The sequence below is a fragment of the Pristiophorus japonicus genome, chromosome 19 (genome assembly GCF_044704955.1).
Source record: "Pristiophorus japonicus isolate sPriJap1 chromosome 19, sPriJap1.hap1, whole genome shotgun sequence".
In the NCBI taxonomy this organism is placed as follows: Eukaryota; Metazoa; Chordata; class Chondrichthyes; family Pristiophoridae; genus Pristiophorus; species Pristiophorus japonicus.
The window spans coordinates 78,104,489-78,118,604 of record NC_091995.1 but is presented as its reverse complement, the minus strand read 5'-3'; the positions used below and the strand labels follow the sequence as shown (position 1 = coordinate 78,118,604).

The 14,116-nt window shown below is 50.8% G+C and overlaps 1 protein-coding gene across 1 annotated transcript in view; it reads right to left on the bottom strand.

Annotated features, from left to right (window-relative positions):
- The window catches only part of septin3 (septin 3), a 45,106-nt gene extending 40,973 nt beyond the window's left edge, over nucleotides 1-4,133 (bottom strand). Inside the window, exon 1 of the mRNA XM_070861672.1 lies at nucleotides 4,097-4,133. The gene's annotated coding sequence lies outside the window, so the exon portion shown is untranslated. The remainder of the gene's footprint in view (nucleotides 1-4,096) is intronic.
- Between the last annotated feature and the right edge of the window lie 9,983 nt (nucleotides 4,134-14,116).

Genomic DNA, 14,116 nt, shown 5'->3' with positions numbered 1-14,116 from the left:
CCTAAACCCCTCCGCGCCTCTACCTCTCTTTCTTCCTTCAAGACGCTCCTTAAAACCTACCTCACCTGCCCTAATTTCTACTTATGCAGCTCGGTGTCAAATTTTGATCGCATATCACTTTTGTGAGGTGCCTTGGGACGTTTCACTACGTTAAAGGTGCTATATAAATACAAGTTCTTGTTTAAGCCGCCCGGCGACGCAGTGCTCTTAAGCTCCTGTGCAGCCGGTCAGCTGGCTTTTAAATTGAAATTAAAAGCATTTGGAATGGGCCGCGTGGCCCAAGGATAAAGTTCAGGGAGCATTGCCTACCATTAAGAACCCTTTTAAAGAGGGAATCTTTCCCATTGAGGTGCCAGTATTTCGCACCGATGTGAGATGCGAGATTGACAATCTTTGAAGCAAACTGTTGTCACGCTTTGATTCTGGGATAAATCTTATCCCTTCAAGCAGCCTTCGAACCGGCCCGATGAAGTAAATGGTCGACAATTTAAAATGAATCCGTACACGCTCAATCTCTGTGGTTAGAGTGCGAAATGGGCCTGTTTTGGCAGCAATGTGACGCTTTCCTGCTGCCGTGTAGCCTCTGTATGAAGCTACAGCCTCAGTCATACAGTCGGCTGTCGGATTGCGAATAAGAATTAGGAGCAGGAGTAGGCCATTCGGCCCCTCGAGCCTGCTTTGCCATTCAGTGAGATCATAGCTGATCTTCTACCTCAACTCCACTTTCCCGCCTGATCTTCTTATTCCTTGATTCTCTTAATATCCTAAAATCTATCGATCTCTGTCTTGAATATACTCAATGACTGAATCTCCCCAGCCCTCTGGGGTAGAGAATGCCAAAGATTCATCACCCTCCGAGTGAAGAAATTTCTCCTCATCTCAGTCCTAAATGGCCGACCCCTTATTCTGAGACTGTGTGACCCCCTGGTTCGAGACTCCCCAGCTAAGGGGAAACATCCTTCTGCATCTACCCTGTCGAGCCCTGTGAGAATGTTGTATGTTTCAATGAGAGCGCCTCTCATTCTTCTAAACTGATCAGCAGGACTGTCAGCAGTAACGGCACTGGTTCGTGGTCCCGATTCACCGATGCTCGCGGAGTCGAAGTGCCCGTTTGCTGTCGGCCCCACACGGGTGGGTTACCCTCTGCCTTGCCTATCGCTGCTCAGCCGCTTGAGAAAAGCAGCAGCCAGCGGTGCTGAGGCAACCCATAATTAGTGCAGAGAAGCGAGCTGTCTGTTAAGGCTTTCACATTAGGAACAGCTTGTGAGCAATGTCAGAGACCATTAGCACAGACGATGTGTAACAATCTATTATGTAAAAAAAAAACCTGAATCCTGTGGGCTGCTGAGAATACGGGCCCGCAATAGTCAGTTATTAAATTTATACGTTCATTTTCAAAGCACTCAGTCCCTCCCCCAAGACAAAATCCAATTCACCCCCCCCTCCCTCCTCTCCCTGCCTCTCGAGCAGGGAAACACCCCATTTAGCAAATGCAATAAGGGCTGTGGGAGAATATTGCGATGCAAACATGGATTGTCAGAGCCCTGCTGTGGAAATTAGATTCGGTAGCAGAGAGACTGGGAAGCAATGTAAAAACACCCAGAATCTGCACAGGGACACAACAAAGAAAGGGAAGAAAATGAAATACCTTTCCACATCTGCTCACACCTGCAACGCTTCCCCTCTTTATATTAAAAAAAAATGCAGTCTTCCCGACCGTCAGACCCTTTCGAAGATGATATCGCTACAACCTGATATTATTTTGTTGTGTTTCCCGGGATCCTGGCCCACAGAGATGTTGTCTGACACGGGTGTCACATGACCAGAATATTAATTGATTCTGGCTCCATCGTTACAGCTCCCCCTCCCTCCCTCCCCACTCCCTGCTGAGATGCTACCTTCCCTGAGCAGCTGAGAACCTGGCCCGTGCCTGCAGTAGGCATGCTCAGTACAGCTGTAGTGCAGGGCCGTTCGACGATGTTGATCCGTTAGAGGACGGCAGTGAGCCTGCAGATTCCAGGCCTATGTGAACTCCTGATGCCCGATATGCCCACAGCATTTTATTTTTTTTGCAAAGGATTACTTTCTTTGCCCGTCTGATCTCCTGCGGTGGGAACCCGCGCTGACCTCGTGTCCCCCCGACACCAGCTCCCACCCCCTCCCTAACTGGACCGTAATGAGCTCAGGCAGCAGATATCGTGGAATCTCAGACGGATCCTGGAAATGTACGGCACGGAAGGAGGCCGTTGGACCCATCGTGTCCGCGCTGACCGCTAAAGAGCTGCTCGGCATAATCCCACTTCCTAGCTCTTGGTCCGCAGCTCTCTAGGTTACGGGACTTCGAGTGCATGTGGAATTATAGCATGGTTACAGCACAGAAGGAGGCCATTTGGCCCGTCGAGCCAGTGCCGGCTCTCTGCAAGAGCACTTCAGCTAGTCCCGCTCCTCCACCCTTTCGCCGTATCCAAGTATTTTTTAAATGTGATGAGGGTTTCTGCCTCTACCACTCTTTCAGGCAGTGAGTTCCAGACAAACCCGCCCCCGCCACCCTCTGGATGAAAAAAATTCTCTTCAACTCCCCTCTAATCCTCCTACCAATTACTTTAAATCTATGTCCCCGGTTATTTAGTGAGATCTTTGACTGTAGTGTGCATCACAGACCATCCTGCTCTCACCCAATGTCCCTATATGCCAGCGGGAGGGGGGGGGGGGGTCCCTATGCAGGGTTCTGGGGCAACAACTGGGAGGTCAAAGGGATGCTAATCAACACAGTAACCAGGGGTGGGGGGGGGACCTCAATAGATCTTTTACCAGTAAGATGATAATATCTGTTGTCTTTTGCCTCATTTTTGTCCGGCTCCCAGGTCAGGGACATATGGCTGCACCCAGATATCTGCCGATGCAGCTGTGAACCAGATCGTGAGCACGTGCAGAAATTGTATGGGCTGGCTGGATCCAGGAGGCCAGTGCCTTTATACCTACCTCCTGTATCCAGGGTCCCGACCGAACTCACCCTCCCCTCCCCTGCCCTCGATCGGAGACATCCCCCTGCCTCCCCAGGTGGCCTCCATCTCCCCGCCCTCCCCCCCCAGATCCGTTGACCAGCCTCGATCTACTCTTCACCCCCCCCCTCCCACCAATCATCCGACCCCGATTCTCTCTTTTCCCCTCTCCCACCCAGATCGTCTGTCCAACCTGAACCCCTTCCCCCCCCGATCCTTTCCCCGGTCTCCACTCCCCCACCCCCCGCCTACCCCCAGCTCCCGATCCTCTCTCTCCCCACCCATTCGGCCCACACGCGAACCCCCCCAGTTTCTGAAACCCCCAATCTAGGCCTTTATCATGTCTGTCCCTAACACTCTTCCCTCGGTCGTCCGTATCCACAAAACTTTTGTTACTCAGAGAGCCTCGGCCTTCACCTCCTCCCACAGAGAAACAGGTAGTCCCACTATCCTGCACTTGCCCACAATCCCATTTCCCCTGTCCCCTCCACCAATTCTACTACCCCTGTCCTCTCCCACAATCCCATTCCCCCTCTCCCACAATCCCATTACACTTGCCCTCACCCACACAAACATCTGCATTCCCATTAACCCTGCACTTGCCACGTTCCACTGACTTACCCTGGCTGGGTGAATTGACGAAGTTCCTTATGTTTGCTTTCCAGTCCCCCTGCAGCACTGCCCCACCCGACCTCAGTGGCCTTGTGCCACCGTACGGCCAGCAGTCTCCCCCATTCTCTGACGCACGGCACTCCTTGTTCCCCGTGCCCTTCACTCCTTGTTCCCCGTGCCCTTCACTCCCCCACTCCTTTCTTTCGCTCACTACACGCGCTCTCCGAAGCTCCCTCTATAAATCCCTTCCCTCGCCTCCAACCCCTTGCCACCTCCCTCCGAGCTGTCTGAAGCCATTTAAAAACACTTGGCTTGTGTTTGCACCACCCCCCCCCCCCCCCCCCGCCGTTCCGCCCCTTTCCCCCTTCTTGTTTATTTCCACTCTGTTCCTCTGCCCTGTACAGTGCTGCCTGTAACAGAAGAGCAGCAGAGAAGTGCAAGATGTTTACAACGCAGTTTGAAAAGAAGAATTCCATACTCACAGCCTGACTGCCTGCGCTCTCTTTATTGTTGCGAGTGTTTGAAAGGAACACCAGCTGATAGCGACCAGTGACGTTGCTGCTGGCACAGCCTCCTCTCCATTGGTCTGTGGCCTCTATCTCATAGACACACAGCACATGGGGAGGACTGATAAGGAATTGCTAACAGCTGTGAACTTAAATCCGCCGTACGTCGCACGCTGCCAAACTGATGCCGGCCTAGGGCAGGCTCGGGTCCCAGAACACCCAATGGCTGCCCCTCTCACAAACCTCCGCACGCACGGCAGCCCTGTTTACTGCCCGGGTGAGTTTGTGCCGCAACAAACAATCGCCCTGCCGCCAAGCCAACTGCTCCAGCACAGCTTTCATTTCCTGTCAACACTAATAGAAAAAGATGGCAGATACTTAGAGCCGTGAACTCGTCGGGCATTGCAGAGACGGCTCGGGGGTCCTGACCAGGCTGTTTGGCCTTCCCTTGCTTGGTTTTCCGCCAATGAGATTTCCCTCCATCGCCCATTGCTGGCACCAGCGATGGCCGCTCCTCCGCCACCCACTCCTTGTAAAGGTTGGCGGGGGCAGGGCCTGAGTCCCCCTCCCCGCTGGTATCTTTCCTGCCCGCTATACTCGCCCTCGTCTCCCATGGCAACCACAGGGAAAGTCCCAGTAAACAGGGGTTAACTCAGCGGAACGATGGGGCCTATTCTTTTCTGGCTCCCTGCCACTTCCCTTCTTGTGCCGGTCCTACTAGGATTTCAATGTTCCGATCTTCAGGATACTTACATAAGAACATAAGAAATAGGAGTAGGCCACTCGGCCCCTCGAGCCTGCTCCGCCATTCAATTAAATCATGGCTGATCTCATCTTAGCCTCAACTCCACTTCCCCGCCCGATCTCCATAACCCTTGACTCCCTTATCGTTCAAACATCTGTCTATCTCTGCCTTAAATATATTCAATGACCGAAAGCCAATGTAGATCAGTGAGCACAGAGGTGATGAGTGAGTGGGACTTGGTGCGAGTTAGGCAGGGTGAGGGGCATGGAGGGCAGAATATTGAGACCGTAGGAACAAAAGAGAGTCAAGTTCAGAGGAGCAGTCAACATCGTAACAATAATAAAATAGAGATAAGGAAAGTTGCAACAGAGAGCAGAGCCAGCGTTTTTGTATCCTGTGCAGTAGGCAATAATGCATATACACATGTTTATATTATCACTCCAAAGATGCACAGGGACATTGAAGGAGGAGGTCCTCGTATCGCTGACAGAAAAGCAAGAAATGGCACCTGAGCACCAACATACGAACAATGACGGACAGGTAAAGACCATCTGGTCCATCGAGCCTGTCCCACAATTGCGATACCTGGTGTATCACAACATATACACTCTACCCCACCCGAAACCATGTGAGCTCCTGGGAGAGGCAAAAAAACCCCAGATAAAAACTGTTGTGTATCTGTAAAGCATGCTCTTGCCTGTTCCGCCACCAGGGAGCGCATCCCCTGAAGTCCCAAGGGATCCCAGCATCCCTTGGGAGCACTGTATATAGGCCTGTTCCTCACTCTGGAGTGTCTTAATAAAGACTGAGGTCACTGTTACTTTAATCTCCCTGTGTGCAGTCTCATCTGTGTTAGGAGCACAATAACTGGCGACGAGTGTACGAATCCAACGCAAAGATGCAACAAACTGGGCATCCTGGAGAAGCTCTCGGAGGGTGAAGACTGGGAAGCCTATGTCGAACGGTTAGACCAGTACTTTGTAGCCAACGAGCTGGACGGAGAAGGAAGCGCTGCAAAAAGGAGAGCGGTCCTCCTCACGGTCTGCGGGGCACCGACCTACAGCCTCATGAAGAATCTTCTGGCTCCGGTGAAACCCACAGATAAGTCATATGAGGAGCTGTGTAGACTGGTTCGGGAGCATCTTAACCCGAGGGAGAGCGTGCTGATGGCGAGGTATCGGTTCTATACGTACCAGCGATCTGAAGATCAGGAAGTGGTGAGCTACGTCGCCGAGCTAAGGCGACTTGCAGGACAATGTGAGTTTGATGGCTACCTGGAGCAAATGCTCAGAGACTTTTTTGTACTGGTCATTGGCCACGAGACCATCCTACGAACACTTTTGACTGTAGAGACACCGACCCTCAGTAAGGCCATTGCGATAGCACAGGCGTTTATGTCCACCAGTGATATCACCAAACAAATCTCTCAGCACACAAGTGCTAGCAATGTTCATAAATTAATTGGAACTGTGTTTGCGAGCAGAAATGTACAGGACAGAAGCCACAAGTCTGCAAATGCCAGCAGGCCTCAGGTGACCCAGATGAATCCGAGTCCGCAACAAAGGATGAATGCCAGGCAATTCACATCTTGTTGGCGTTGTGGAGGCTTCCATTCAGTCTATTCATGCCGCTTCAAAGGGTATTTTTGCAAGAGCTGTGGAACAATGGGGCTCCTCCAACGAGCTTGCAGACGAGCAGCAAGCTCTGCAAAGCCTGCTAACCACCACGTGGCAGAGAAAGATCGGTCCATGGTGGATCAAAGCAATTTCGAGCCTCAGAGAGAAGAGGCAGATGCTGAAGTACACGGGGTGCACACATTTTCGACGAAATGTCCACCTATAGTGCTAAATGTAAAATTGAATGGCTTACCCATAGCCATGGAACTGGACACTGGCGCTAGCCAATCTATCATGAGTAAAAAGATGTTTGAGAGACTGGTGAAACAAGGCACTCAGACCAGCCTTGAGTCCCATCCACATGAAACTGAGAACATACACCAAAGTCCTGGGCAGCGCCATGGTCAAGGTCACGTACGAGGGCACGGTGCATGAACTGCCACTCTGGATTGTCTCGGGCGATGGCCCCACATTGCTTGGAAGGAGCTGGCTGGGCAAAATCCGCAGGAACTGGAATGACATCCGAGCACTATCACATGTCGATGAGGCCTCATGTACCCAGGTTCTTAACAAATGTCCTTCCCTTTTTGAGCCAGGCATTGGAAACTTTTCTGGGGCGAAGGTGCGGATCCACTTGGTCCCAGAGGCATGACCCATTCACCACAATGCGCGAGCGATACCTCACTTGAAGAGGGAGAGAGTGGAAATTGAGCTGAACAGGCTGCAACGAGCAGGCATCATCTCCCCAGTGGAATTCAGCGAGTGGGCCAGCCCGATTGTTCCAATACCCAAAAGTGATGGCACGGTCAGGATTTGCGGCGATTATAAAGTAACTATTAATCGTTTCTCGCTACAGGACCAATACCCGCTACCTAAGGCAGACGACCTATTTGCGATGCTGGCAGGAGGCAAGACGTTCACCAAGTTTGACCTGACTTCGGCCTACATGACGCAGGAGCTGGAGGAGTCTTCGAAGGGCCTCACCTGCATCAACACTCACAAGGGACTGTTCATCTACAACAGATGTCCGTTTGGAATTCGGTTGGCTGCAGCGATCTTCCAGAGAAACATGGAGACCCTACTCAAGTCGGTACCACGCACGGTACTTTTTCAGGACGACATATTGGTCACAGGTCGGGACACCGTCGAGCACCTACAAAACCTGGAGGGTGTCCTCCAGCGACTGGATCGAGTAGGGCTGCGGCTGAAGAGGTTGAAATGTGTCTTCATGACAACAGAAGTGGAGTTTTTGGGGAGAAAGATCGCGGCGGACGGTATTCGGCCCACAGATGCCAAGACAGAGGCTATCAGGAATGCGCCCAGGCCACAGAACGTCACGGAGCTGCGGTCGTTCCTGGGACTCCTCAACTATTTTGGTAATTTCCTACTGGGGTTAAGCACCCTCTTCGAGCCCCTACATGTGTTATTGCGTAAAGGTGAGAACTGGGTATGGGGGAAAAGAACCAAATAATTGTTTTTGAGAAAGCCAGAAACATTTTATGCTCCAACAAGCTGCTTATATTGTATAACCCGTGTAAAAGACTTGTGCTAGCATGTGTCGCGTCGTCGTACGGAGTCGGGTGTGTATTACAACAAGTTAACGTTGCGGGGAAGTTGCAACCTGTCGCCTATGCTTCCAGGAGCTTGTCTAAGGCCGAGAGGGCTTACAGCATGATTGAGAAAGAGGCATTAGCATGTGTGTTTGGAGTAAAGAAAATGCATCAGTAGCTGTTTGGCCTCAAATTTGAACTGGAAACCGATCACAAGCCCCTCATATTCCTGTTCGCTGAAAACAAGGGGATAAATACTAATGCCTCAGCCCGCTTACAAAGGTGGGCACTCGTGCTATCAGCGTATAACTATACTATCCTCCACAGGCCAGGCACAGAGAACTGTGCGGATGCTCTCAGTCGGCTACCATTGCCCACCATGGGGATGGAAATGGCGCAGCCTGCAAACTTGTTGATGGTGGCACAGCGCACAGACTTGTTGATGGTCATGGAAGCGTTTGAAAATTATAAATCACCTGTCACGGCCCGCCAGATTAGGACTTGGACCAGCCAAGATCCTCTGCTGTCCCTAGTAAAAAACTGTGTACTGCATGGGAACTGGTCCAGCAGCCCCGTTGAAATGTAAGAGCTAATCAAGCCGTTCCAGCGGCTAAAGGACGAGCTCTCCATTCAGGCAGAGTGCCTGTTGTGGGGTAACAGCTTAGTGCTACCCAAAAAGGGCAGGGAGACGTTCATCTCGGATCTCCACAGCACACACCCGGGTATAGTAATGATGAAAGCGATAGCCAAATCCCACATGTGGTGGCCCGATATCGACTCTGACTTTGAGTCCTGTGTATGGCAGTGCAGCGTGTGTGCTCAGTTGAGCAACGCGCCCAAAGAGGCACCATTAAGTTTGTGGTCCTGGCCCGCCAGACCATGGTCGAGGATCCATGTTGACTATGCGGGCCCGTTTCTCGGTAAAATGTTCCTGGTGGTGGTGGATGCTTTTTCAAAATGGATTGAATGTGAAATAATGTCGGGAAGCACCGCCACCGCCACCACTGAAAGCGTGAGGGCCATGTTTGCCACCCACGGTCTGCCTAACATACTGGTCAGTGACAAAGGGCCATGTTTCACCAGTGCCGAATTTAAAGAATTCATGACCCGCAATGGGATCAAACATGTCATCTTGGCCCCGTTTAAACCAGCCTCCAATGGGCAGGCAGAGCGGGCAGTACAAACAATCAAATAGAGCCTCAAACGAGTCACAGAAGGCTCACTCCAAACCCGCCTGTTCCGAGTACTGCTCAGCTACCACACGAGACCACACTCGCTCACAGGGGTGACCCTGGCTGAGCTACTCATGAAAAGGACACTTAAAACCAGACTCTCGCTGGTTCACCCCAACCTGCATGATCAGGTAGAGAGCAGGCGGCAGCAGCAAAATGTAAATGATGGTCACGCCACTGTGTCACGGGAAATTATCTGAATGACCCTGTGTATGTGCTAAACTATGGACATGGTCCCAAGTGGATCGCGGGCACAGTGATAGCTAAAGAAGGGAGTAGGGTGTTTGTAGTCAAACTAGACAATGGACAAATTTTCAGAAAGCACCTGGACCAGACGAGGCTGCGTTCACAGACTGCCCTGAACAACCCACAGCAGACACCACCTTTTTCGAGCCCATAACACACACCCAAAGGATCAACGACACCACGCCAGATCAGGAAATCGAACCCATCTCGCCCAACAGCCCAGCAAGGCCAGGCTCACCCAGTAGCCCTGCAGGGCCAACAACACACCAGCCCAGCGAGGGCAAAGCCAACATACCAGAACAGACATTTGTATCGAGGCGGTCCACCAGGGAAAGAAAGGCTCCCGACCGCCTCACCTTGTAAATAGTTTTCACTTTGACTTTGGGGGTGATGTTGTGTATCTGTAAAGAATGCACTCCCATGTTCTGCCACCAGGGAGCTCATCCCCTGAAGTCCCAAGGGACCCCAGCATCCCTTGGGAGCACTGTGTCTCAGCCGGCCCCTAAGGCCTGTTCCTCACTCTGGAGTGTCTTACTAAAGAATGAGGTCACTGTTACTTTAACCTCCCTATGTGCAGAATCATCTGTGTTAGGAACACAATAAAAACGTAGGCCAATTTGGGGAAAAAAATCTTGGAAATTCCTCTCTGACCCATCTAAGCGATCGAAACTAGTCCAGGAGATCACTCGGGCCATTAAATTCCCTGCAGTACCTTCTGCAAGAGGTGATCACCGCAGCCAGAAACAAATCCAACTCTCGTTTGAAGGAATTCAGCGAGTCTGTATCCACCACATGACAGGGCAGCTTGTTCCAGAGCTCTACTATTCTCTGGGAAAAGTACCACCTCCTGACGTCTAACCTAGATCTAGCCTTATAGAACTTAAATTTATGAACCCTGGTCCTGTCTAACCTGCTTAACTGAAATAAACTGTCAGCTGGAACACCGTTTATTCCCTTCATTGTCTTATAAACCTCGATCAGATCCCCCTAAGTCTACGGGCCCAATTCTGGCCATGACTTGCATCAATTTTTTTGGAGTAAGTTGTTTTTTCTGGCGTAAGTTTAAAAAATGCCATTTTCTCCCCAAAATTTGCTCCAAAGTCAGTTAGGTACGATTTTTTTTTAGTTCAGTTTTTTTTTCAAAAGGGGGCGTTCCCAGCCACTTATGCCAGTTTTGGCCATTTATGCCACTTTGGCCAGCTAAAACTTACTCCAAATCGATTTAGGTCAGCGTATGTGGCCAGCTCTGAAAAACATTGCGGCCAGTTAATAATTCGGCGCAGGTTAGTACATTTAAAGCACCAACACTTACAAAACACTAAACAAAGCATAAAAATAAGCATTCAATAACAAATAAAAAATACAAGGAAGCTGAGGACCTGCACCAAGATTTACAAAGCATAAACAAACCACAAAAAGTAATTAGCAATTAATCAATAACAAATAAAAAATAGAAGTCCTACCTTTATGCCAGAATCAAGTTTAAAAAAAAGTTTCCCCTCATCAGAACATTCTTTCTTCCCTCCCCCGCCAATCCAAACACTCTTTCTCTCCGCCCCCGCCCCACCAAACTCTCCTCTCTTCCCCTCCCCCCCCCCCACACCAATCAAAACTCTCAAGCACAACCATCAATAAATAAAAAATAAAACTGAAGTCCTACCTCAGCCCGGGAAGTCAGCGGGCCGGTCGGCCGGTGCGGGAGGCCACTCTAACGGGGATAGGGTGCGACGAAGATCGGAGCGTCCCTTCGGCCGGGGATAGGGGCTGCGAGCATCGTGTCCTGCTCACAGCCCGCGGGACACACTGGAAGGGCAGGAGCATGTGCGCAGACTTCACTGCGCATGCGCGCAGCTGCCGGCAGTGCTTTCTGTGCTGACCTGTTGCTCCGCCCCCCACTTCACTAGCTACGCCACGCTGGGACACCGGAGAGTCGGCATAGCGGGAAGGATGGAGCCCCTTTTCTTCAGCGCTGTTTCCAGCGCGCAAAGTCGGCGCATTTAAGGTAAGTGCGCTGAAAAAAGGGGTTGGGGAAAATTGGGCCCTAAGTTTCTCAAGTATAACGTCCCAACTCTTTTAACCGATCTTGATAATTAAGATGCTTTAGACTTGGAATAATTCCGATGGCTTGGGCTCCCTTCAAGCTATGAAAAGAGCCATGCATGGTGTCATTGAATTTCAATGTTTAAGTTGGCCTAACCTTCGTGAGAAGTTCTTCGCTTTGATCCCCTTGGTGCTCGTGGAAACTCCACTCTGTTTGACTTTTCCTGTTGCTTCCTTGGTGTGTCCGCGCCACAGTGCTCCATACTCAAAGGTCCTGAACTTGGTGGCGGCCCTTCATCTCTAAAGATCAAAGCGACCCTGGGACCTGCTCTTTGCATTCTTCTTCTGATGTTAATGTGGTGAGTGGGCGCAGGAAGCTCATCGTCTAGCTCAATGCATGTTGTGTTTTGAGATGTTTTGGGCAATCGACGTTCGATTGGAGGCGATGAGAGGTGATCTCTTAACCCTAAAGATTCTTCTGCACTTGGCCTCTGCTTACCACTTGGGGACCTGACATCTCGAGTGGGAATGAGGCTGTTATACTCCAACTCTACACTCTTTGAATCTTTAGAAGCAGTTAATGATCTATGTAGACTCTGAGGTGCCATTTCATCACTTAATGTACCATGTGGGTCTGACCTACGAGTTCCACTTTGAACCCTGGTGTCTCGAGTCGGGATGAGACTATCGTTCTTCAATCCCACGCTTGGTGTGTCCTGTGGCCTGTGTTCATCTTGGGATGGCTTCTGATCTCTTGAATCAAACAGACCTCTTGGACATACCTTCCACGAGCTGTTTTGAAACGTGGTCTCGTGTCTGGGGATAAAATTATAGCAGTCCTGTCCGACACCCTCTCGGCCTTGGCTTGGGTTTAGCGGCCGAGAGGCCTGAGACTCTGTTAGACCTTGCACAGCAGACGGGACTTCGGCGGTCGGAAGGACAGAACCCAGCCAGAAACGAGAATTTAAGCATTCTAAACCCATGAATAACGACGGCTTAATCTCTGATGCCTTCATTGGACTGTCCGAGCTGGTCACTTGCTGAGAGCTCTGTGTCCGCTGTTCTGAATTGGGAACTGACATTGCAGAACGCAGCTTTGAGGCAGGGTTCGGACCGATATGTCCAGCTGGGCTGTGGCACAGCAGGGCTGCAGCTTTCTTTAAGAGCTGGTCCAGGTCTGCTTTTTGTCTCTGTGCTTCTGCAATGGTGAGATCCTTGTATTTGAGGACCGGGCTGGAGGTGAGGCTGATTGCTTTCCTGCTGGCAGCTTGGGCCACAAGCCTTTGAGATGTGTTGTGTTGGGCAGAAACCAGGGAGCTGGTCACCTCCGATTCAGGTTGGTACAAAGATCTTGCTGAAGTCAGACAGTGAGATTTGTTGCTTTCAATCATCCACCTAGGAGTCGATCTGTTCAGTAGGTCACTGTTCAGTTGAGCAGGGCACGGAGGCCGACTTGGAGTGCTTGACAGAGCCTTGCTTTTAAAAACTGGTATTTGAGACTGTCCACGAGCACGGTCTTGGCTGGAATCAGTTATCATATTGTCGGTGTGCTGGGAGAAGCAACTGATGGTAATTTTGCGCTTCAGGATGGGACTGAGGGGGCACTGCCCGATCTCCAAGTCACGACATGGCTGATTTTGTAGCAACATAGATGCTGAGCGTCCCTCAGTCTGTGGCGGAGGCCCATGGGACAGATTAGGAGCCAGCAGCGGCCTCCTTGCGAAGCGCGGTGAGAAACCGAATTGCTTCTCCATGTTCTCTGTTACAATTGAACCAGTCTGCAACGCAAATGAAATATTACAAACTGCGGTTAATAATAAGGATTCAAACTCATCCCGTGTTTTATACCAGTCACAGAACACAAGATTTTGAGGAAAAGAAAGGGACCACTACCCTTCATGTAAAAAGTGCTTCCTGATTTTGGTCCTCAGTGTTCCAGCTCTAATTTTAAGATTAGGCCTAGAAATTGAAGTAGGCTGGTGTAATGTGTGTGCCTGTGAGTATGCTCACAGATTTGTAGAGCTGTGACATCCTGTGTGGAGGGGAGCGGGCAGGTTGGAGGGCCTCCTCGTAGAACTGCTGCTGCGTATGGCCAAGGTGGCCATTAAGCGGTCCAGGCAGCGGGCGGTCGAGGGGGTCGTTCAGCCCGACTGCCTTCCTCTCTTCCGCGGTTACATCCGAGCCAGGGTGTTCCTGGCGATGGAGCACGCGGTGTCTACCGATACGCTCGCAGCCTTCCGCGAGAGGTGGGCGCCGGAGAGACTAGAGTGCATCATCACCCCTGGCAACCAAATTTTAATTTGATCTAAGTTTCCATTAAAGTTTTATTTGGAAATCTGTGGGCTCTAGTGCCAAAAGGGGGCACTTGATTTAAAGTTTCTACTTAAAATAGTTGTAGAGCTGTTGAATTGGGAGTGGCTTAGTCCTCACGTGATGTTCGCAAGACTCTATAAAACCCCAGCCAGTTGAGTTCGGGGGATCCACGATGAGGCAGGTAGTTGTGAGCCTGGTGGATGAACGGGTAATATGTAGTGTGATTGTTAAACCTTTGCTAATAAACCAACTAG